This window comes from Chelonia mydas, chromosome 3, assembly GCF_015237465.2.
Source record: "Chelonia mydas isolate rCheMyd1 chromosome 3, rCheMyd1.pri.v2, whole genome shotgun sequence".
Lineage (NCBI taxonomy): Eukaryota > Metazoa > Chordata > Testudines > Cheloniidae > Chelonia > Chelonia mydas.
The window spans coordinates 168,287,508-168,313,758 of NC_057851.1; the positions used below are offsets into that span (position 1 = coordinate 168,287,508).

The 26,251-nt window shown below is 42.8% G+C and overlaps 1 long non-coding RNA gene across 1 annotated transcript; it reads left to right on the forward strand.

The window, feature by feature from the left end:
• Positions 1-276: 276 nt before the first annotated feature.
• On the forward strand, positions 277-26,251 carry LOC122464852. Its single transcript, XR_006289247.1, has 3 exons — positions 277-332; positions 2,168-2,231; positions 25,402-26,251. It is a non-coding gene; the product is annotated as an uncharacterized LOC122464852 (long non-coding RNA).

Sequence of the window (26,251 nt, forward strand, 5' to 3'; positions counted from 1 at the left end):
CGGGCCTTGGACCAGGCCCTATAGCCTGGGGAGTTGCCAGCCTCCACAGAGCACTCCCACTCAGCCTGCTCCTTCCCCAGCACCGCACCATCCATAATACCCTGTCAACAAGGCCTTTTTATACAGGCTAGCTGGGGCCTGATGGGGCATGGCCCAGCTGCGGCTGTTTCCCCAATCAGCCAGGCACAGCCACAGGCCTCTCCAGGGCTGCTTTTAACCCCTTCTATTTTAGGAGTGGGGTAGCCACCCCACTACAGATCCCCTCCTGTTCAGGATCTGTACTCTTCAGGGATTCCATCTACAGTAGCCAAGAGAGGTTGGTGATTACTAGGGTGAGGAGAAGAGTGGAGTGTTTGGTCAATTAATACATAAATGCATGGATACCCTGGCCAACCCCAGTAGCCCTACATATGAGAGGAGGCACAGCTGATTCCCACTGCAGTACTTCCCTATGCAAAGCTCATGTATTTGGGCTTTGTGCAAGGGAGAAGATTTGAGACTTTCATGGCAGTAAATTGGGAGGGAAGGAAGAGAAGTTAGTTGTGCAGGATGAATGTAGGAGTCACTTATCCATAGGACAAAGAGATTTCTGTGACAGCCCTCCAGTGAAGTAAAGACTGAGACTTGTGAGCCATATGACTCATCATCCCTGAGCTCCTCCATGTGTTCTCTGCTAAATTTTCCTTTTGTCTTTTTCTCTCACATGTGACTTTGCACTTTCTTCCATGCCCACTCCACTTCATGGCCACAAACACCACTCATCTCCTTCAAATCCCTCCTTAAAACACACCTTGTCTGCTAAGAAAAAAATATCTCCCTGAGATTTCTTCACCAACAATGTCTCTGCACTTTCTCATGCCTAAACTGTTGTCCTATGCATCACATTCTTTTAAGGAGATTACAAGCTGTTCAGCGTCAATGTATTCTGTAAATTGCAAGCACATATACTGTGCTATAGACATGATGTCTCCAAAAATCAGGCCCCTGAGACAATTAGTCAAATATTACAACTGGGTTCTGAAGCAAAGATAAGAGACAGAAAATGACAGACCTGAGTTAAATGATAATTGATATGACAGTTGAACAAGTACCTAAAAACAATTATACAGATAAGGATAGTTGGGTGAATAGTACATTTGGAAGTGTTCAGAAGTGGAGGTTGGTTCAGATCCATCTCTAGTTAAATACTCTACCTGCTCTGCTTGAAAGCAGGGAAAATCATAACATCAGTAGTAAAACAGAAAAGGCTTATGAGTAAGGTTATTGTATTAAGTTATCCTTGCCAGATTGCAGTTCTGGCTGTTTTCAGGTAACTTGGCTTGAGGCTGGTGATAAACACCTGATTTCTGACCAAACAAACAAACCCCAAACCAGCAAATAACAGTTCATTAAAAGTGCCCAATGCTTAAGTTATCCTTTCCACCATTCCTTTACTAAACATACTATTGCAGGTATTTGAGCCTTCCTTGGGGTTAAACAGGAAGACCAGATACTATCTTATGGGCGCTGATATAAGAAGATAGATCGGATCCTCAAATACATCTGAACTTAGCTCTGCAATTTTATACCCTCCATACTCCTCTTTCCTTCAGCTATATGTCTTATTGCACCAGCTCTCAGCTGCAGCTGCAACAGCTTTGTTACAGCAGTCACAAATTCTCCATGACTTCTGGATGTGAATACATGCCTAAGTCTTTAGCTATATATTCAGCTTTTCATCCTTCGAAGGTAGATAACCTGCATACCCTGCAGTTTACTGTATAAGAGGGTCCCAAAGAGCTGAAGTGAGGTCTACTATGAATGAATACTAAAAATCTGATGTCCATTTTTGCGTGAGTTAGAGTTTGCCGCAAGTCTTTGGCCAGAATTGCCACTCCTTTTTATTGTAATGGAGGGTGCTCCATTTACTAGCACCAGTTAGCTGTTGTCTTTCTCCCTAATGGAGGTAGGTTTTCAGAGGTGCTTTCTGGATGTGCACTAATTATCAAGCAGTTTGTGATCCCTCTAGTATTATTTTATAAACATAAAATATTATAAATGGATACCATGCCTGTCTGACACTGGAACTGTGCAAAAATGTTATGACTGTGTTTAACATAGGAACTGCCATACTGTATCAAATCAGTAGTTACACCTAGTGTGATATTTTGTCTCTGACACTGACCAGTAACAGATACTTCAAAAGAAGATGCAAGAAATTCTGTAATGGACAGTTCTGGAATAACCTTCTGGTAAGAGAAAATTCTCACTAACTTATTTTAATTAATGATTGGTTTATGCCCTGTGCATATGGGTTTATATCCCTTGTATGTTTTTATCCTGTTTTGTGGATCTTTGATAATTCTGAATGTCTATATAGGGCCAAGGAGCAGGGAATGTATGGGGGGAGAGGGGGGGAAGAAATGTATAGAAAAAGCAATATTTGAACTAGGACAAATGATAAAGGGAAAAAGGGGAGTGAACTAATTCTCTCTCTATCTAAAGATATTTTATATGACTGGACAAAAGCCTTTTATTTCAGGTTGCTTGATTGCAACAATAATGCTACAGTTAGAAGCTCTTTGGGGTTTGAGTCATGTGATTCCAGGGAAAGGGCATTAAAGATACTAGGTCAGCTTGCGCTCTCACGTGCCTACCAGTGTCATTCTGGAGTCATCTTACTGAGAACACTGGAATTGCTCTGGGTTTATACAGACGTACATGAATGCAGAATTTGGGAACTCTTTTCACCCATGGTCGATGGCAGTATCATTTCTATTCATTCCTTTTCATTTTCAAATATTATGCACTTACAGTCCATGAGACTTGATACCCACTCACATATACACTGCTGCTCACTGATGCAAAGACTTTGTCCACACAACTACAGCCATGGTGTTACAAACAGGTAGAGATACAGTGCCCTTCATGAGTCACGAGGAATATGGTTCCGTTTGCGTCACAGCCATGTTTGTACACCCACAGTTCTTCCATGCGTAGCTGAATGGTTGGCCATAACGATCGTTTGCCATCTGATCCATTCCTATGCAGTGCCAAGGGCTTGGTGGGCCAAGAGTCCAATGTCAGAACAGACTTGATGTAGACACGTCATAGGGGGTCTCCCTCTGAATGTTTTTTGAATGAGTAACTGTGAACAATAGCTTGCTTTTACTGAGGAAGTAAAAAATCTTCACGTCTGATTTAAAAAAACAAAACAAGCAAGCAATTCCAGATATCTTTTGTTTTGCTACTTAACATTTGGCTGTAGTTCTGAGACCAGAACTGGTCATCTTGGGCTCAGTTGCGTGATTCAGGGATGACAGAGTTACTTTAGCCTATGCAATCCTCTCCTCTAGCAGGACTGGAGGAGACTGAGGGTGGTGGAACAGATTGGGGATGACAAAGAAGGGGACTTAATTGTCAGCATGGAGGAGGACAATGTTAGATATTTTTAGGGTTTTTACAAGTATATGATTTGACTAAAATCTGTATGAGAAACAGCATAGTAAATAATTATTATGAGTGCATTGCACTTATGACATGCTGTCTGTCCAAGGATCTCTAAGCACTCTACAACTATCAGTTAAGTCTCAAAATCCATGTGAGAAAGGGAAGATCGTTTTACAAATGGGTGAACTGAAGAGCAGAAAAATTAAACGGTTTGCCCAGTGTCAATGAATAAGCCAATGGCAGAGCTGTGAATAGAACCCAGCCTATGTTCTTTGAAAAGATGAAAAATTGTCTTAATGAAGCAAATACACTTGTTGAAAAACTAAGTTAAAGGAATCTCTGGAAAGATTCATTCCTAATAGAAAATTATCTGAAGTGACAGCTCAATTTGGTTCCAACCCATCCAACCTATCTCTCACAAATCTAGCATCTCACTCTGAAGTAACAGTCAAGCATTACAGGCTGTTGAACTGCTATGTTTGATCAACAAATTGCTCATGAAACTTGTAAGGCTCTTTGAAATCTTCACCAATTCACCTCAGCTCTAATCACAAAGCATCGCAGCCTCTGTGAGATACTGGAAAGCTCAGCTCAAATGTTTAGGTCTGTTTCCAGCTCACACCTATTCCAGCATCAAAGAATCCTCTCAGAAAACAGGAAAACATGGAGACAAACCACAACCCTAATCTCCTAGGATGAAATCCACCCATGGACTCAGAGGCAACAGAAGATCTGCAACAGTCCTGGTGAGTGCATGGGTGGGCATGTGTTAGAATTAGGCTTCAGACTAACTTCAAGAAGCCCAGCTCAGAGGGGCTTTGGGTCAGGGCCACTGGGTCCAAAGTTACACAGATCCAGTGACCTCTGGCTCCTGGTATTACTTTATGCCGTTTCTAATTCTGGGATATTGTTGGAGATCATCAGCACACCCCAACCAATTACATTTTTAATCTCTGCCTCAAGCCTTAGCTGCCTTCACACATTGGAAAACTCCCCTTTCATTGTGCTGTATTGCAATCATTTTATGATGGGTGTGATCAAAATCAAGTAGAATTGTTCTAGTGACACAGAACGAATTTCATCTAGAAGCTTTCACAGATATAAGCCCAAGCTAATCAGAATCCCAACTTGACTGGTCCCTGGGTCAGTGATCCTCCTTTAAAAATGTGGTGGCTGCTTTTGTTCTTGGTTTAAACAGCTCACCTGGGAAAGAATCTCAAGGCCCTAATTCTGATTTAATTTGCTCCAGTTTTACACCATTATAACTCTGTTCGGAACTTATGCTTCCTAAATCTTTGGCTAGGTTCTCAACACGGGTTAGGGTAAACTGCCCTAGTTTGTGCCCCTGGCTGTCATGGCCCCTCTGAGTTTGTGGCAGCTAGGGAATAGCCAGGGTATAAGAATATCGCAGCAGCCCAACTTACTACCCTCCCAACATACTCTCCTCCTGGCAGCCTAGAATGTCCCTTCCACGGTGCAGGCTCCTCTGGAGTGAGCCCAGAGTCCACTCTTCATCTACCAGGGAGGCTCCCTGTGTGGAAGGGGCAAGGCTTCTGGACTCTTTGTGGCCACTTTATGCTAGAATAGCTAAAACAAAGTGGCTGCAGCACTGGGGTGAATTCCTCCCATTGAGCCCGACTCATTGGAGTTGTGCTGGCATAAAACTGGAGTAAGAGCAACCAGCGTGAAACTCAGTAATGGAGTGCTGCTGTTTGTGCTACAAAAGCAACGGCCTCAACTCTCCCAGCTGACTATAAACCATAACAAAAGCTCGATATATCTGGTGTTCTATCTATCCCCATTAGCCTCTGCTGGGCATGGAAGTGACTTTTTGTTTTGCATAAAAAGCCAGATTCTGTACTTTTCACTTACCTGGTTTTCCCAAGTAGGCCTGATTTCCCCCTCATTTGCACCTGTGTAAATCAGGAATAATCCTGCTGAAAGTCATCAGTATAAAACTGGGACAGGAGAATCAGGCTCAATGCTTGGTTGCACATGAGGAAGGAAAGTAGGATTTGGACCATTATATCAGAATTCGAAAGTTATTTAATCTCCATAGAATAGAGCAATTAAAAACACATGGTAAAAGGTTTTGCTATTTTTGACAGGCTTGTCTCAGCAATGTGGGCTCCAGGATACAAACAAAAATAAACAGCTAGTTTGGGCTCTGAGCACATTGCCACAGCATGGAAATGTTTCCACACCCAGTTGATTAAAAATTAGGAAGTGTTAACATTTTCCCCATCCCCCGCTCCAAAAACAAATCACTAGTGCTTTTTTAAATAAGGGGGCGGGGGGGGAGGAAACACCTCAGTCCTCTTCAATGTGCTTTGTATTCTGTGACTTGGTGAATACCCTGGTGTAAGTCAATATCGGTGAATATACTGCTTGTTCACCCCAGTAATTAAATAAAGTTATCTGGAAATTGGTTCAGAATGGAGCTGTGATGTGTGAAAAAGTGCCTGTCCTCTTAGAGCTGAATGTTCATGCATAATGAGAGAAGGTACAGAACTATGATTCAGCAGGAAAAAACCCACCACCACAGGATATATTACATATAATACACACACCACCTGTCTTTGTCAAAGCTGGAGCCCATTTAATGCTCAGAAGCTGAGAAAAGCTGCATTGTGCAGCCATTAGTAGTACAGGAAAGAGATGTGTTTCTTTCTGTACTGAGGGATTAAGACAGGATTTAGGTTTCAGCACTCCAAGATACCGAGTGTTCTCAATGCCCATTGACTCCAGTGGGAGTTGGGGGTGCTGAGTGCTTCTAGGAGCTGCTCATCAGCTTACAAGATGAAGCTCTTATTGAGGGCTTTGAGACAGACATTCCCTTTTACTTACATGGGGCAGGGGAGCAAAAGTGCATGGAAATGCAGCAGGGAGCGTGGAAGGAATTTTGGAACAGTGGCTCTGTGGCAGGTACCTTATAGGGTAATGGATCCATGCATCAGCCTGGGACAATCAATCAGACATGTGCAGTTCAGTTTGTAGCCCTAACCTCAGAGCTCTGTTTAGTCTCCAAAATAAAAAGAGAAAACATGGAACAATAACACAAAGTAACAGTCCTGTTCCCAACCGAGACTGTGGGGCTCTCTAGCCTCCAGCAGCTTAGCAGTCAGGTGCTTCTCCATTCTAGGGCTGTCTACAGGGCCTGCTTACCCTCTTCCAGCCTTCTGCTGCAGCCATAGGAGAAAGTACTCATAACCACTTCTGGATCCCTAGCCACCTCATGCAACAGGGTCCTCATTTATATCCCCTAGCTGTTCAGATGGGTCTGATGAGTCTCCAGAACAGGACTCCAAACCCACCGAAGCCTTACTGCATCGATACTATGTTGAGAGGCTCCCTAAGTTCCTGGAGGGTTAGGTGATCTGTGTCACAGCAAAATCAGGGAATAGACACTTTACATCTTTGTTATTATTTGTATTGCGGTACTGCTGAGGGGTCCTAGTCATGGAGGAGGGCCCCATTGTGCTCGGCACTGTACAAACACAGAACAAAGAGAGGCAAAGAGTCCTGTGGCACTTTATAGACTAATAGACGTATTGGTGCATAAGCTTTCATGGATGAATACCCACTTCGTCAGATGATATGGCTACCCTTGTGATATGGAATAAAGAGAGGCTCCCTGCCCCAAAGAGCCGACAATCTAATACTTAACTTCTGCAGAGCAACTAAATAACAACTTTGTTTTCCTAGGAAGGGGTCCAAATGTCCATGGCAAATTGGTATAGATATTAATGCCAGGCAGACTGGCCTTAGTTCCCTCCCAAGGTTGTTAGCTCTGTACTAGGAGAATCCACAGCAGTGTGGAATGGGGGTCTAACTAAGCAGTCAGGGATGAGGGGGACCCAGCAGATAGTGTCAATTTCTGAATGTCTTGTCAAAGATCTAAATGATATGGGAGTGGATTTCCGGTGGATCTCTTTTGGCCATTACATCTCTTTATTGCTTTGTTAACGCTATTAGACTCAGTTCTGAATGTCCTTGCTTTTATCAAGTTAGCTGGGTCCTTAAAATGAGGCTATCCTTAAAGTGACTAACAATAGCATCATGTGGCTCCGTGCTTATTAATTTCTATACCAACTGTATTCGTTTTGCAAGAAAGAAATGAGTTCTTTTTTATATGAGTTTGTTAGAAATGTCATTTTAAAAATGACATAATGTGAATTTCCCAATAGCACAGGTTGTTTGTATACAAATGAACTTTTTGGTATCAAGGGGTTTAAAAGGTTATTTCCTATTTGCGCAATAATCAGCTATGCATCCTTCACAGAGCCGAGGAACACTGCCTAGAGTGCTCTGCATCAACAGCACATTTACTGGAGAGTCATGGGTGCATTTTTACTTCCTAGCCTTTCTCTATAGACTAAGGCCAAACTTGCCGAGGTGGATCCCTAGGGTTAACTTAGGGTTGCCAACTTTCTAATTGCACAAAACCAAACATCCCTGCCCTGCCCCTTCCCTGAGGCCCCGCCCCTTCTCACTCATAGATTCACAGATTCATAGATATTTAGGTCAGAAGGGACCTCCTTTCTCTGTTGCTCGCTCTTCCCCACCCTTACTCACTTTCACTGGGCTGGGGCAGGGGATTGGGTGCGGGAGAGGGGCGAGGGCTCTGGCTGGGGGTGTGGGCTCTGGGGATAAGGGGTTTGGAGTGTGGGGCAGCGAGTTGGGGTGCGGGGGTGAGGACTCTGGCTGGGGGTGTGGGCTCTGGGGTGGGGCCAGGGATGAGAGGTTTGGGGTACAGGAGGGGGCTCCAGGCTGGGGCAGGGGGTTAGGGTGTTGGGGGGGGTGCAGGCTCCAGGAGGGAGTTTGGGTGCAGGAGGGGACTCCGGGCTGGGGCAGGGAGTTGGGGTGCGGCAGAGGGTTCAGCGGCACTTACCACGGGCTCCCGGGAAGTGGCCGCCAAATCCCTGCAGCCCCTAGATGCATGGGGGGGCTTGCAAGGAGCCACACGCTTCCAGGAGCCACATGGGGCCAGGGCAGGTAGGGAGCCTGCCTTGGCTCCAGGCCAGAATTGCACCGCCGACTGGACTTTTAACGGCCCAGTCAGCACTGCGGATTGGAGCCCCGCCAGGGTCTCTTTTCAGCCGGGCGCCTGGCAACCCTAGGTTAGGTACGTAAAATAAGTGACCTGATCTCAGTAGCACCAAGCACCTGCAACTCCCACTGAAGTCCATAGGAGTTGTGGTTTCTCAGCACCTCTGAAAAGTAGGCCACTGACTGAGGTATTTATGTATGGGTTTAGGTGCCTGATTTTAGGCACCTACATTTGGCATAATAAACACTGAAGTTTCTTAAATGTTTTGGCTTCTTTGATGGCAAGTGTTCTCTGTGGGTGATATTCACTTCTGTGCAGGGGGCAACATAAGGTGTATGCAGCAATTAAATCCCATTTAAACCCTATTTTAAGGGCATATGTGAGACTTTAGGCCCTGTGGCACCCCTCTGCACAGAGTGCATTTCACCATATCTGAATATTGCATAGCTGGTGATAGTATTTTTTTCTCCTAAGTTAGGTATATCATTAGTGACTCAGTTTTTCCACTTAAGGTAGCAGGACTTCCCTTTGGATAATGATTAGCTACTTAGCAATCCAGCTGTGAGTAAAAGGTCTTTTAACTCACTGCTTTCTTAAAGAGCACCATCAGCTTGAGATTTACTAGGGAGTCTTCTGACAACTTGTGCCCCCCACCCCAGCCACTCAATTTATAATCAGATTTCCCCCAAAATAACCCTGAATAGCTGGACAGGTCTGACATATATGAGTAAAATCCCTTTTCACAGTATTGCCAACCTCAAAAGTGCAAAAATCAGGACCCAAAATCATGACTTTTTTTTATAAAAAATCCTCATGTTTGTTTTGTCCTTTGATTTTTGAACTCTCCCTGCCCATTGTATGTGTGGCAGTTTCACCACAGCTTCTCCTGCACCTATCCCCTCTGATTACATTTAATGTGGTAGCACTTAAAGTTTTGAAAGAATCTGTTAGTTTGAGAGATATTCCCTTAAAAATAACATGGAAGTGAGGCTGGAACAGGTTTGATCACTATAATCTATATATCTGTACACACACACACACTGATCTTTTAAGGTAAATTTTACCTTTTATTGTAGAACAAACTGAAAATGCAAGGCCTTTCCTTCAGATTCAGAACCACTCCATACATGCACTTAGAGATGATTTAGTCATCAACTCTACAAACTCAATCTGGATCTAAAAATCAAGCTGTTTCTGGCTCATGCACTATCTCTCATAATAAGGATTCTGCTGGTCAGATTCTCCTCCCTCAGTTATATCTGTGCAACCCCAATGGGTCAGATGCTGATCTTGGTTAGAATTGTGTAAATTGGGAGTAAATCCATTGAAGCTACTGGCCCAAAGAGGTAGCACAGGTGTAAGTGTGTGGAAACATTGGCGCTTCAGCAGGAACTCAACAATTCTGCTGATGATACACAAGACAGAACAGAATCCAGCTCACTCTCCCATAATTGTGCTGATTCTACAGTGCTAACTGGAGTAAAAGTAGTAAACATTTATTTTTGTCACTAAAATAAGCAGACATGACTCAGAGCACACAGAAGGAGCCGATCTGTTGAGAAAGATGGTGCCATTTTTGTAATGTCACAATAGCATGGTAATGCTATTTCAATAATTTGTTTAAAAATTACTATACTGTGTGTCTTTCTAAGGCCAGCCAAACTGTATTGTACTTTCAAGTGTAGCTGGGAGAATGCAAAAAACAAAATGGCAAGGAACAAAAAATAAAGTTTGTTTTCTTTTGTGATGTGCTAATATTTATTTGAAAAGTTTTCAGTTCACCGCTCAGTATATTTCCACAATCTGCACATCTGTACTTCAAAAATAATTTGAATTATGACATCCTGTTGTACTCAAAATAGACTGGACCACCAAGGGGAGGTGTCATGAACTGACATTTAGCAAAAGCTATTCTCTGTTCCACTGCACTGTACCCTGCCATGTCCTTCATGCCAGTTATTGATCAGACCATCAGTCAATGCAAAACGCCTCTCTTTGAGCCAGGCTTGGAATGTATTAATAAAGTAGGTCATTGATTAGCTGGAAATATGACTGACAACTCCTTCACTTTGATCCAGATGTACTGTACATCTTGGGGGAGGAAGCAGACGATGATTCAGTGATGTGAAAGGAAATAAAACCCACGCTTTTCATATTTTTGAAAGATTTGCTTCAATAAAATAGCTAGCTAGCAACAATACCCTCAGCAGATTAAATGGTATGCAAATTTATTTAAAAAGCACTTCTGGATTTCCTAAAGTAAAAAAAAAAGGGGGAAATAGGTAAAAGTAGGACAAATCTGCCAGTAACTTATCTAATTGCAAAAGACCAAGAGCCTAAAGAATTTCTTCCTCTCTGAACAAAGAATTTTAATGGGCTACTCCAGTTCAATATACTGTACAGTTTGGAAATGAACTATTAAAATCTCTATTGATTTAATATACAATGTGTTTAATACAGCATGGGTAAATTATAGGAGCAATGAGGACAAAGGGCCAGATTTTGATCTCAGTTACACTTGTGTAAATCTGGAGTAACTCCATTGACATTGTGATAATGGAGATAAAAACTGGGCCTGAGAAATTCTGTATTTGTTTAACTCGCTTCTAACCTTTGTCACCAAAGGTATTAAAATGAATATAAAACCAGTTGAATGGAACATATTCTATCCATTAAGATAACACTTGATGCAGGATCTTCCTATTTGACATTGAAGGATAAAATCCTATTTCCGGCTGTATTGTTGATGGATACATAATAGCAAATCCATGGCAGCTTTTGGTCTTCAGCCACTGCTCCAGAACCTCACTACCATTTGCACCAGCATAAGGTTCACTGAATCTGCATAACTTTCGACTTTAGGACCTTCCCTTCACCTTCCCTAAATGGAGCAGAGACCCACTCCACAGTTTGCAGAGGTGCCGCTGCCTGGCTGTTGCACGGCTGCATTCCCTGAGCAGAACCACTAGGGGTCTTAAAGGAACATGCAATGATGATTATGCACATTAGCACACTTTGGTAATAGGCTAAGTACTGCTGAAGTTTTTGTTTTTAAGGAAAGTGATTTATGAAGTTTAAACCTGAACATTTTAGGTTTTAGTTTTCAAATGGCTTTTAGCTTTTCCAGCACAATTGTTGTTGTTTTTAATCTGTACAGTCCTGGATGAAGACGAGTAGTCCCACTGAATGCAGTAGTACCTCACATATAACTTTAGACAGCTGAGTATTTTTTTTGGGTTCAGCATCTAGATTTGTTACTCATGTTATGCTTTCATGCAGCTATTGATGTAGTGGATAAAAAGGGAAAACATCTCTAGGGATGCTCCTAACACTGGAAGAAGGGCAGAATTATTGTGCACTAACACAAAATATAGCAGTAAGGACAGCATTATTTGATTTGAGATTTTTAATGGGATTCTATAAAACAAACAAGAAACATCAGAGATAAACAGATGCTGAAGTAGTAGTACAAGAAATGCTGACAGAATGCATTTTCTATGTAGCTGTTCAAAATTACAAACAGACTGGGAAGTTATACATCCAACAGAGGATAAAACACAATGATCAAAGAACAGTTAGCTTGGGAATTCCTCCTGCCAAGGGTTCTACTCTTTCTCACAAACAGAGGTTTCTGCCTATTCTTTTTTATTGTTCAACTTTGCGTATCATGAGGCAATGGAAATCAGAAACATTTTTTAACAGTAAATGAAGTTTCAGTTTTTCTTATGGGTGATATCCACCCTCTCTGCAGAAAGGCAGCAGAGGGTCTATGCACCATTATATCCCACATAAGCCATATCTTCTGAGACATAAAACTATACCATGACAAAAAGTGAACATAAAGGATGAGCCACCATTCAAGCACGCCCTCATAGCCAGAGGTCACCATACAGCACCCCACTTTTGTTTCCCCCTTTGCACTATTCAGATAAACTTCATCCAGGCTTTTTTGGGGGGTCAAAGACACCCCTCCTTGGGGACTGGACAAACACAACTCACACAAAATAAACCATGTAAAACTAAAAAATCCCAAACTATAGTCCATTCAAAAGTCCACACAACACAACAGTGTCTCTTCCTGCCTGAGGCCTTTATAGACTTGCCCTACTTAGTCAAGGTCTCTCACAGATCAGCCTAGGACAACCCTGAACTCAGGCTCATCACAGCAAGAACATTTCATACTATTTCCTGAACTTTCCCCTTCTCCCAGCATCTTCCTGCTGCTCTTTTTAGATCAAACACTTGATCTCACCCAGGTGTGGCTCCTCAGTAACCAGGGTTGGCTGGCTGCAGGCCTTTCAGCCCTTAGGGCAAGGCACTTTGTTACAGGGCAGAAATAGGGTTGCGAACTTTCTAATGGTACAAAACCAAACACCCCTGTCATGCCATGCCCCGCCCCTACTCTGAGGCCCCTCCCCTGCTTGCTCCATCCCCCCTCCCTCTGTCACTTGCTCTCCCCCACCCTCAACTCACTTTCACCGGGCTGGGGCAGGGGGTTGGGGTGCAGGGTCCTGGCAGCGCTTACCGTGTTGCCCAGGAAGCAGCTGCCAGGTCCCTGAGGCCCCTAAGCACATGGGCGGCCAGGGAGGCTCCGTACGTTGCCCTCCCACCCACAGGCACCGCCCACACAGCTCCCATTGGCTGCAGTTCCTGGCCAATGGGAGCTGTGGAGCCAGCACTGGGGTGGGGGCAGCGCGCAGAGCCTCCCTGGCTGCCCATGTGCCTAGGGGCCACAAGGACCTGGCAACCACTTCCGGGAGCGGCGTGGAGCTAGGGCAGGCAGGGAGCCTGCCTTTGCCCCAGGCCCCAGCTGCGCCACTGACCGGACTTTTAATGGCCCAGTCCGCGGTGCTGACTAGAGCCACCAGGGTCCCTTTTCAACTGGCCGTTCCAGTCGAAAACTGGATGCCTGGCCACCCTAGGCAGAAATGTCTGTTTCAGCTGTCTAAATATGTACTTACTAAGATATTTCAGCATTAATAGCTGCTGGAAAATGTGATAAGCTAACCAAAGAGTCTCATAGGCACCTGCATGGAATACTCCTTGATATTACACTTGAGGTAGGCAGCTCTCAGATTCATATGAATCTTCCGTGGCTCTTACCCTTGATTGGGCCTGTTAACCCTCAGAAAGTGAATCAACAAGCTTTATTTTTCTCAGTTTTCAAAAATATCTTTTAGCTGCTTACTTACTATGTGCCAAAGCCTTTCTCCAATGAAGTCAATGGGAGCTTTGCCATTGATTTAAATGGGAGTTGGTACGTTTTGGATATATTGCATTTAGAATAGGTTTTTCTTTCTGGGACATACGCTTCCATCTGAGCATGTTTACTTTAGTTGGTCTTTTTTGTCTTGTGAAGAGATCAGATTAAATCTTCACTCATGGCAGAATGAAACATAAGGAAAGATGGTTTTATTTACTGTGGCTTTGTACATGTAGGAAACCGTCTCTTTTTAATATTTAAATTATGCAGTCAGTGTTGAAGAATTTAAAACTTCCTTCTAAATCTTGTGGATCAGATTCTATCCTGGCTCATAATGTGCAAGCTTGTTATGTCAGTAGGGTTTCATAAGACAATATCAGCCTTGGAGGAACATAGAGCACAGCCTTGGTCGCTAATGGATATTTAAAGTGAATTAAGATGTTTTGGCAAAGAAATATCTTATCAGTACAAAGAGCAATAAGAGCCATTGTAAATTCTGTGGAAATGCCAGAGGGACTGAAAACAAGGGAGATCAAAGCCCTTCATAAATCCTCAGGTCTCTTACACTGCAGGGAGATGTGGGGTTTAACATCTGGTCAACTAATAGAGAGTTTATCCCTTTTCATATTTTCTGAGCATAAAATGTAATTTTCTTCTTCCTCTAATTTTTAGTGTTATTTATTGTTTCTATTATAACAGCACTAGTCAGGGACCAGAGCCCTAGCCTATTACATTTTGTACAAACATATAGTAATAAACAAAATGCCGTCACAAAGAACTACAAATGTTCCTTTGAAAAAAAAGACGTCCAGTGATGCAGATGTGGCAGCATGGTGCAGTCCTTTCCATTGTTTGTCACCTGGCACAGCTCAGGGTGGAAGTAAAGGTGATTTTATGCCACCTTTATATCCTCCCAATCCTGGGGCCACTGAACTTGTCCCGAGAAGCATCTTAAAGGGGCTTTAGGGCAGTTCTGGGTTGCACTACTTCCCAATGGCCCCTGCGGATCACTCCCAAAGCTGGCGATCACCAGCTTGCAAGGGCAACCTAAACCTCATCCTCCTTTTCACAAGACATGCTCCTTAAACTGAGAGGGGGTGGCACACCTGCCTTATACCACTCAGGAGACCCCCAAATGGCCAGTTATACCTGCTTTAATGCTGCTTTGTGATGCCAGAGCTGTGCAAAAATAATCTTAGCAGGGCATTGGACTTAGCTATACATTTTAGGTCCTGATGCTTCTCTGATTGAAATAAATGGCAAAACTCCAATTGATGTCACGGAGAGCAGGATTGGGTGCTTATTTTGTATAGTGTCTTAAATACAAATTATATTTCTAAACAATGTACAGAGCTGTACTTAGGACCTGACTGCACCATTAAAGTCAATAGGAGTCCTGCCATGCACTTAACTAGGTGCAGGACAAGTCCTTTATACAATAAATAGCAGGAAGAGAGCAATATTAAGGAGAAATAGGTAGGGGAGAACAGATGCTTCTCAGCTGAAATTTTACGTAACAGTAGACCGGAAAGAATGGGTGGGCCCTCAGAAATGCTTCCCTGCTCTTCCACATAGCACTCAAAATGTTATTGGAAAAATCTAGCAAATAAAAAAAATCCTTCAAAACAAAATGTTCCCTCTTTGCTTATTACATATGGAGTAATGTCAGCCAAGTAAACTTGTTTGTTATAGCAACTCATCCATTTCTAAACTTTAAGTGGAAACAATTAAAATTAGGGGGGAAAACCCACCTTTTCTGACCTGATCAGGCAATCAGGACTCAAACTCTAAAAGGAAATGTTGCTCTAGTCTGTAAGTTTAATGCAAGCGAGTAACAGTTTTATTTACAACCAGAGGCTTCCTTATGTGCTTTCGTACTTGTGTTAGCTTTGTCTAATTAAAAGGTCAGAATGAAGAAATAGAAGGAAAAAAGGTTACATGTGTTTAAGTTAAGAATATCTACTGCTCTCCAGGAAAGTTGGGACCATCATTAAATGTCAGCTAGACAAAAAGCAGTAGGATGACATCATTTTGTTGCCATGAAATGCTTCTAAATTTACCTTGAAGATTCACATATCCACAGGACTGCATGTCTGCCAGTGACTCATGCTGACTCATTCAGTAAGTGAGCATTCAGCTACTTAGTCTCTATACCGGCTTACAGTGATATGATTTCCAGAGTGATTTCTTTAAAATTTAATTTAGCATGCTTTTGCCACAGGGACACATACAATTCTGTGATTTTAGTTTTATTTATTTATTTTTGTCTTATTCAATGTGTATTCATAAGATGTTTTGTGCTATTATTTCCAAACCGGCTTTTAAAATGGTGTGGATAGACATAACTATTCTTATGTCCAGCCATAGAGGTTTGTTTATACATGTTCCAGTTATACATAAGCAGTGATAATTTATTGATGTTTATGGAAACCAAAGGCCTTAAACTTTACCATTGGATTTCTGCCATGGTTTCAATGGGAGCAGAAGCAGGGCGCAGTTGTGAAACGTTTCTAGTCTTGCACTCTGAAATAATTAATGAATGGACAATAATGGGCCTGATTCTGATTTCATTTCCATTTGTATAAATCAGGAGTCACTCCAGTGAAGTGGTATAAAAATTGATGTGAGATCAGAATCAAGTCCAATAAATTCCTAATAAGTGTTGCTATGACTATATTGAGCCCAGTGGAAGTCAATGGGAACTTTGTCATTGACTTCAATGGAAAGAATATTAAGTCCATTGTCAATCTCTCTCTCAAGTTTAGATGTAATTCTGAAAAGCTACAGCAGCGAGCTGGTGTATGCCTACAAGTAGTTCTCTGTTGTAACAGTACAAATATTGCAATGGCATAAAAAGGGGAATGCCATGGAAACTCTCTCTGAAACAAAGTAAGTGGTACTTCCCTGCATTCCACTTCATTGTAATTTCCTGATCTTCCCTACAGTTGGGTATAATTGTTAAATCATGATGACATAAATGGTTTCATGCCAGCTCTCCACTTTCAAGGTAATTTATTTATTTTATGTAAGGAATCTACAAGTATTTATTCAAAAGGGGTGAGGGGGGAGAGAGTGTATAAAATGAACAGGTCTAGACTTCTGTGTTGCCTGGACTTGTTCTGGAACCATTTGCTTTTTAACCTCTTTGTGGTATATAACTGCCCAAGTCACAGGCAACAGAAAATCAGGTCTACAAAATGATCCTTCTCCCAACAGGTGTAGGATCAAGCACTTAATCATGTCAGTAGGGGGCTCCAAAAACTGTTCTGCTACACTGTTCATATCTTTGGAGAAAACAATTCTTACCTGCCCTCATGCTGCCCACTCCTTTTCCAGGCTAGCAGCTTCTCTGGGAAACTGCGGCTTCTCTCTTTAGTATGCCAAGTTTGATGGTGCTTTTATAGTTCTGGATTACATGCTTCATTTTTCTTGCTCTTGTGGTCAGTCATGGATCACACTCCTATCCTGCGGTGATTCATCTATGTTTCTGTCCTTTGATCTCTCTGACTCAGAGACTTGTCCCATCTGGAATCTAAAAGTGCTGGCTAGTCCATGGTGGGTTTCTGCTTCATTGACTTCTTGGTAACTTAGATATAAATTGCTTTATTTTTCTTTTAGAAAAATAGAATCCCAAAGTCTCTTTAATTATTTTCAGTCCACACCCCCCTTTCACACTAGATTTCCTGCTAGATTTTTCACTAGATCACTATTGTTTCATTGGGTGTGGGCAGGGGCAGCAGGTTTGTATAATTTTTGATGGTGCCCTGAACGGGTCCAAGAACCACCCCCAACACACACCTGCCTTGTAAGCTGAAATATATATTTTAAAATAATGTAAAAATGGACTGGAAACAGTAAGCATTTAACAGTTTCCCTTTTAAACAGTTTCTGGCTGGGGGTGCGGGCTCTGGGGTGGGGCTGGGGCTGAGGAGTTTGGAGTGTGGGAGGGGCTCAGGGCTAGGGCAGAGGGTTGGGGTGTGGGGGTGAGGGCTGCGAGGTGAGGCCGGGGATGAGGGGTTCACGGTGCAGGAGGGGGCTCAGGTGGGGCAGAGGGTAGGGTTGTGGGGGGATGTGGGCTCTGGGGTGGGGCAGGGCTGGGGATGAGGAGTTTGGGGTGCAGGTAGGCTGCCACGGGGCTGGGGCCAGAGAGGAGGACTCCTCAGTCCCCCAGCCCTCTCCCCCAGGCAGCACACTCATCCAGCACCATCACTGCATGTGCTCCTAGGGGCCGGGCCCCTCTCAGGTCCAGGAAGCCCCCTCGCCTCCCCTGTAATGGGTGCTGGGGGGGGGGGGGGAGGAGAGGGCTGCCATCACATGTGGCCTCCTCCCCTGCTGCAGCCTGTTGCCCCTCACCGTAGCCTCATGGGGGATGGGGCTACCCTTTGCCCAGCATGGAGCAGGAGTGGTGGCTGCGGGCGGGGGAGGGGAACACAGATAATACGGTCAGACACTCACCCAAGACTCAGCAGCTGTTCAGGTGAGGTCCAGACTCCATCTCCTGGAAGCCCCCTTGACATCGCCTCCTGGTGGGTGCAGGGGAGGGGAGGGCTGCCAACCATGTTTGCCCCTCCCTCCCCTTCTCTCTCTGCAGGTGTAGTAGCTGCCTCAGCCTGCCGCCGGCGCCGCTCTTGTGTTGTAGGCAGCAGCCGCCGGCGGTGGCAAGGAAGCAGTGCGAAGCTGCAGGGCAAACATCCGCTTGAGGCAGGGATGCTCCAGGGCCCAGGAGAAGTGCGCGGGGGCAGCGGACAGGTGCCGGGGGATGCTCCAAAGCAGGCATGTGGGGGCAGCAGGCAGGATCAGGGGAGAGACTATTACAGTTACAATAAAATAGCCCCATGGGAATGTTCCAGTTACAGTAAAATTGCCCCCATATGGGTTCCCTGGGTAAGCACCAGCATTGTATATTGTTGACGCCTATATAGGCATATGCATGGGAAAGGATTTGGGGGGGGGGGGGGGGGTTAAAGGCGTGAGTGTGGAGTGGAAGATTTCTTTGCAGGTTGCGAGAGGCCAAAAGGGGAAGGAAGGAAGAGAGCAGAGAATGGGTTAACTTAACATCTTAGCTAGCTTTGTCTGAAGATAAGATGCTGGCCCCGGTTTAAGGTCATGAGTTCGATGAGAAGTCGTTAGCTGCATTTACATCTTACCCAACCCCCTCCACCAGCCATAAAAAAAAAAAGAAACTAAGCAAAGCAGGGCTGCAAAAATTACAATAAAAACAAATAAAATGGCAAAGGCCAACGGGTGGGGGGAAAACAAAGTATCTGGAGCCAGTGTGTTTTGGGAAAGCCGAGGAGGCCACAGCAAGCTTTAAACTGGTACAAAAAGCACCAAAAACAGAAGTCACCAAACAAAAACACCCCAAAAGAATCCAGGACTTAAAAACCCTCCCAAAAGCCACAACAAGTCGAAAATCACAGCGGACCCTGGATGACCTGTGCATGGGGCAAGAACTCCCGTCCACCCTTCCCCCCATTTTCTTCTTACTTTACACCCAGGCTTGGCCAGCCTCGGGTCATGCGTGTGTGAGTATGGAAGTGGGTTAGGGCTGGTATACTAATGCTTTCTTTCTTCCTTTAAGTAATGTGGGAGCTGTCCCAACACCCACTGCTGTTATTTTATTATTTTATTAATAAAGTTTTAAAACTTAGACACTTGATGTGCTCCTTCATCCCCTCCCCAAACAAACCTGCGGCCTCAGCCCAATCACCTAATGCCTCAGGCAGATTGGTAACATAAATCTGTCACAAGACCTGGCTCCGAAAATTGGTGGAGCCAGGCCCCCGGGCCTTGAATATTCCTGGAGCCCAGGTACCATGGACCTATATAACTCACCACCCCTGGGTGCGGGAAGGGATTTAATAGCATCTGGTACTGGCCAGGTTAGTCAGATCTCCTTTGGGGTCCCTTCCATTTCTAAAAACGTTGCTTTTAAAATATCAAAGTCCTATAATTCTGACCCCCTTGTTCCAGAGAGACTGGCTTCTTCTTGTTGCACATTTGTATTGCAGACTAAAGACCTCAGGAAAGCAGCTCCTCTCATGCTCTTTTTCTCAGCCTAGCATGCATCTAAAAGAAAAAAAAAACCTTATGCCATCTTGAGACTTGCCTTAGACCCTCCTGTAATACATATATCTTTACCAATAATTTTAAAATTCACTTATTCAATTAGGTAATGAGTAGCTGCAGCCATAGCTTGTTAAAGGGACGCACTTTATGCAATGCATTTTCTTCTTCTGAGATTGGTGCACAGGTGTCCTTACAGTGTACATCTATATATCTTATTGGCAGTGCCCTGGGTTGCAGTGTAGGAACAGAGTTAACATTGTTAAATGTGCAGAGGAACAACATCCCCATTGTTTATTTTATAAATTTCATGTGACATTCATTCATTTCCATTTTTAAAAAAACCCATTGGATTTTCCTTTTTGGAGTCTATCCTGCATGCTTTACATGGATCATACTCCTGCTGAAGCCAGGAGATTTTGTTCTGAGCAACGAGAGCAGAACGGAACCTGTAGAGGCTGCTCTTGCAAGGGTACTACATTCTCTCATCTCCCACTGAAGACAGGAGGTGGTCAGGGCACTCAGCACCTCCCAGGGAGTGCTCAGCACATTGCAGATTTGGGCCATTGATACAGTTGGCGTACCTTGTTTGCTCCTATGCTCCCTTTGCTACTGATGTACAGTAAGGAGTGAACATTGCCCTCAAGCTGCAATCTGATCTTCAGACAGAGCTCAGCCAATAACTGCAGAAAAGGGCAGCAGATTTTCCTTAAGCAGCAGTATCAACAGCAGGAGTTCTGGAAGCTGTAGTGGCAACAGCCGCCTCTGTTATGACAGTTCTCTTGTAGGTCACCATGGTGAGAATGTATCTTGGTATTTCATCTGTCCAGCCACACTAATGTCATTTATAAACACCAGAAGAATAGTTTATATTAATGAAATATTTTAGTATGAGTATTCTTCATGTGGACATGCTAATTAGAAATGCACACATACAGTCCCCTTGAGGGAAGATTTAACTAATGGATAAAGTGAAGAGGGATTTAGCAGAATTTAAAAAAATAGATTAAAGGCATATTTACGTTGGTGTGATTGCATCTTTATGAAACTTGTTACTAGGTATTTGAAAACTGGCTGTTGTTACTAAAAAAAAGACCCTTATTAGATAGCTTACAACTTGTAACCCCGTGTCTTCTGCCTCTATGCTGTAAACATCCATATGAACTGTGTGCATTTCATCATGAATTGAAGATCAAATTTGCTGTGAATCATTAAAATAGTTAAATTTAGATTTAACAATTTACATTAAATTTAAAAAAACACAACATTTTGTGGTTAACTCTTAGATTAGAAAAAGCCAGTTAAAGCTGCTTCAGTTTCCTCAAGCAGTGATATAAACAGCCTGCAGGGTCCTGTATATATACAACAACTACTGCTATGTCAGGGAACCTGTTTGCAACATGCTTGTGTCCTAATCATGTTCTGATATCGTTGGGTTTTACCTGTGTAGAACAGACCAAATGGTATTATAATCTTACTAAAGAAATCATGATCCAACCCTGAAAGGCATAGATAAGTCTCTAGAGATATGCAGATGGAGCAGATTGTGAATTACCAGTCTTTTGTGACTGGATGCAGAGGACCTAGCATGAAAAAAATTAACTCCCTGCTCAAATCTCTAGTGACAAAACCACACACAGAAAGGGTTGGGATAACATAATAGGATTTATTGAGGCCAATCAGGGGCTAAGGATTTACACTTGGGAACTCCATAAAACTGTGTCAATGGAGGGTAAAGGATGGAAGAACTAAAGTTGTCCTTTGATAATGTAAACTAGGAATAAACATACTGACACACCAGGGTATGGGTATCTATTTGTTGTTTTTTTGTTATATCTTTGAGATGGTCTTTTCATTTTATTTTTTAAAAATGCTGTTGAATTTGGGCAAAAACTCTCCACATGAAAGATTTTTGCTCTTGACTGGGTCAGGTGATGGTGAATTTGAACCTGGCATTTTCTCTGAATTACTGTATTAATAAGAAAGCAAAGAGGTCAGAAGGGGAAAGTGGACCTTTTTGGACAGGTTGCTTCCACAGCTTCTATGGCAATTTTGATGTCATACCTCCCTTTAGTATGTAAGTGCATTAGCGCACACTAGCCAGAGTGGCAATTTGGAAGGAGTGTCATCTAGTTGCTGGCAGTACTATGGGTGAGGTGATCTGGACTTTTCTCTTCCTTCTCTGATAAAGTTTCTCTATGATCCATGGCAAGTTGGTGACCCCATTTTTCCCCATCTGTAAAACAGTGATAATGCTGCCTAGTAATGTGACGTGACGTTTCTGACAGATCTGGATAGAACCAGCTACATGATTGCAATTTAGTATTATTATAGCTACATGTGAAATGTTTTCATGCAAGACACTGATACTTAAATGTACTTAGTGCAATAACAAAGACACCAAACAAATAACTGAATAGCATTGCAGGATACTGTAGGTATAAAGTTAATTAATGTAATATTGCCCTTTATTTGGCATTACTTAACTCTTTTTTGGTACAAGAGCTGTAAGTCTATAGATCCTAACAAAAATATTGTCCTCACAATATTCATTTTACAGCCCAGTTAACTGTTACCCTGCACTTTCTTTAATCATTAGCATTAGTATAGCGTGAATGGAAACAATATTTCCTTTCTCCCACCTCTTAGTACTGTTTATTTAGGCCTTGTCTACATGACATAATTGCATCAGCTTAACTAAAAGTGTGATTTAACACACAGCTTAGTTAAACAGGTGCAAATCTATGTGTTGACATATTTTGGTTTGTAAGTGGCTTATTGTGGTTTAGTTTATACTAATTTCTACGAAAATTAAGCTAACCCACAATAATTATTATTTTAATCATTATTATTTTAATCTAGTTTATAATTATATGAGTGTCCATGCTGCCTCTTGCACCGTTTTAACTAAACTGGTTTAAAATCACATCTTTAGGGCTTGTCTACAAGGGGACACTCAAGAAAGTTAATCCAAATTAACTGAACATGTGAATTTAAAGGGGCTCAGTTAAACTGCATTAAACCCCTGCATGGAAACTCTCCTTCAGAATTGAAGTGGCCCTAATTTGGTCTTGTTTAATTCACTTTAAAATGGTGAGAGAATAGGGCAATGATTCTGTTACATTTTTTTCTTTTAGAGGACGACTGCTTGGGAAGTGTCAAAGAGATGATTTGCAATTTGCTGCAAAATTTTTTTAAAAATCACACTCTACCAGGTTTTCACCTAAGCAGTCTCCAATGTATGACATGTTAATCGCACAGCAGGTAGTATCACTGTTTATTAAAAGTTATTGTTAATGTACTGGCTTATCATGACTCAGTTGCTGCCATAATTATACAACTCAGAATCCTCATCAGCCAGTCAGTTTGGGACAACAATCAAAATAAGTTTTACAATATGCCAGAAGTCTATCTTTGATAACTCTAGTTTCTCTTCCTAGCAAAATATGGGAACAAATATTAAAATAAAATGTCTGAAAATTAACAGGATAATATAACCAAGTGCAATGGATAGCACAGGTCTAAATAACAGACCTTGCTACCCAAACTTGATTGCTTTTTGTTAAAATAACAAAACCAAGAGAAAAGGAACACAGTAGGGTGCAATATATTTGGTTACAGTTGAGCTTTTGAATGATTTTCTCATGAAGTGTTACACTCAAAACGAATTAAAATTGTCTTGAAGGGAAGGGGTAATCATCTAAAGTCGAGATATTCAAAGAGGGAGAAACCAAGACAGCAGTAATGCTGAAAGAGAGCTAGCAGTGATAGTGGATAGAAAACTAAACAGGAATTTGCAGAAAAAGGCCAGTGACATTTTGGGCTGGAAATTGAGACTCATCATGTCATGGAGCAGAGAGGTAAAAGTCCAGCTAATGTAGCTTTTCTGTCTCCATAGCTGCAATACTGCATTCAGTTTTGGACTCCTCAGTTCCAGAAAGGAATTAATGAATGGAAAGGAGCTCAAACAAAAGCAACAAAAATGATCAGGGGATGAGAGGGAATGATTTGAGACAGGATTAATATAGCTAAACATATGCGTAGTTTCACTATATGACTAAGGAAGATGTGGGACATAACTGTCTAGAAACATCTGAAGGGTATCAAGACCAAAGAAGAAGAGGAATTATTCAGCATGATACAAAGGGATGTAACTAGGAATAGTAGTGGGATGAAATAAAGTTTTGATAAATTGCAGGGGAAGGTTTTCTCACTGATTTCAATGGGACTTCTTGTGTGAATAAGTACTCACTAATGTGAGTGAAAGTTGCACAATCTAGCCTAGTGTAATCTACAAAGTTGTGGAGTAGGGAAGCATTGGAAGCTAATTTCCTAGGGAGACATAGAACTAGAATGGACAATATATTAATAAATGTACTGAAGAGGATAATCCTGAATTGGCAGGATGATGAACTAATGGGTCTCTGCTGTCTCTATGGCAGCGGTTCTCAAATGTGGGTCAGGACCCCAAAGTGGGTCACAACCCCGTTTTAGTGGGGTCACCAGGGCTGGCTTGGACTTGCTGAGGCCCAGAGCTGAAGCTGAAGCCCGAGCCCCACCATCTGGGGCCGAAGACTAAGGGCTTCAGCCCTGGGTGGCGGGGCTGAGGTTACAGGCCCCCTGCCTGGGGCTGAAGTCCTTGGGCTTCAATTTTGGCTCCCCCGCACGGGATGGTGGAGCTTGGGCTTGGGCTTTGACTCCCCCATCCTGGGCTGCGGGGCTTGGGTGGGCTCAGGCTTCGGTCCCCCCTCCTGGGGTCATGTAGTCATTTTTGTTGTCAGAAGGGGGTCTTGGTGAGATAAAGTTTGAGAATCCCTGCTCTAGGGCTTCAATCTCCACTGTGCTCAAGCTCTGCTCAAACCCAGTGGAAAGGAGGGGCTGTCAGGGAGTTGATTGCAGCTCCATGATTCACAGCAGCACAGCTCCAGTGCAAGTTAAAGCTTCAGGGCAGCAATTTGAATTTACACCACTGACATAGGTTTCCGCAGGGACCTTACACTAGTGAAAAACCAGGTGCACTTCTCTCCCCTTATTCTGGGACAGGAAGGCATTGTGGTGCAGGAGGTGACTTATCCTATGAGGGAAATTCTTCAGGGGAAATCCCTGACTGCTTTGGTGCACTTTGTGCTGCATAAACAGGACAAAGTGAACTTGGCAAACCAGCCAATCTAGCTACTAATGTTAGAAAGTTTTAGAAATGGACGAATGGAAACATTGACTAAAGCCAAAGATGGATTGCTAAGAAATAAAGCATAATAACTAATGGGTGGCAGGCAACTCTTTGTATCAAATGGGCTGATGTAGAAACCAGTCTAAACATTTATACTGTTCCCATTCCTATTGTACCTGGACATTGTGGAGCATGTGACACTGGACATGTATCTGTGCTCCAAGTTCCTTAATAACTATGTAGCATTAAGGATGGGGTCTGAGCAAAAGCCCAGATGTGGAACGCTCACCCATATTTTGTATTATGATCCAAACTTTGTTGTTCAGTCTCATCTCTGCAGAACTCAAATTGCAGTAAAAACTCCTAACATACTCCCAAACATACTCCACTACAGATAGACTGGATTAGTACACGTAGCTAACTTTTCACCACAGTTAGGCCTCAACCCTCTTTCACTGAAATCTATTTGTATCTTCCACCCAGGTGAATCTGCACCAGACTACAGAAGGGGAGGAGAGGCAGCTTCTTAGGACATTGGAGACTTCTCATGAGGTGTAATCTTTTATCTCCATCAAACATCTGCTCCCCACTAAAAAAAAATAGACTTCTGGAGTGGGATTCCATGCCACAGAAGTCGTACATATTGTGGCTGAACAGAAGATCCTAAATGATTTATACTCAAAGTAGCTATATCTGATTATATGCTGCTTGAATACTGAGACTTAGTTTTATCAGAAAGTTGAGCACTATAGCACCACTAAAGTATCTGGATTTACTTAATAGGAGTTCCAGGTGTTATAGTAGTTGCTGAATCAAAGTTGATCTATTTTTAATTCAGTAAGCCAAAATTGCACTTGTATGACCTTAGCTGAACACCTCTTTAGCTGTATTTGCAAAGATCACAGATTTGAAAAGGTAAGAAACTTGTTTATATTGTACACTGACTTATCTAGTTGTGTCTTAGACATTTCTGTAAACTAGGCATCAAACCAATGCTATCTTAGCAAAGGCAGATATGTAGAAAGAATTTTAAGAAAATATCAAAGCTTTATGACAACTTAGCTTCTACTTTTTAACCAGTTTTATAGTACCAAGACTACACCAAGGTGCATACTGAAATATCAGCACTGAGAAAACAGAATGGACATTGGTGGCTCCTATTATGGTCCCTGTTACAGGGTGATCTGCCCCTTTAATAGCCTAGGGGCTGCGGGACAGGGAGCAGCTGCTGACCCTACCCCAGAAAGGAGCCCAGCAGACAAGTATTGGGAATCAGCTGACACAGCTGATCAACACCTCATGATTTGCTCAAACTCTCAGCGGGAATATAAAG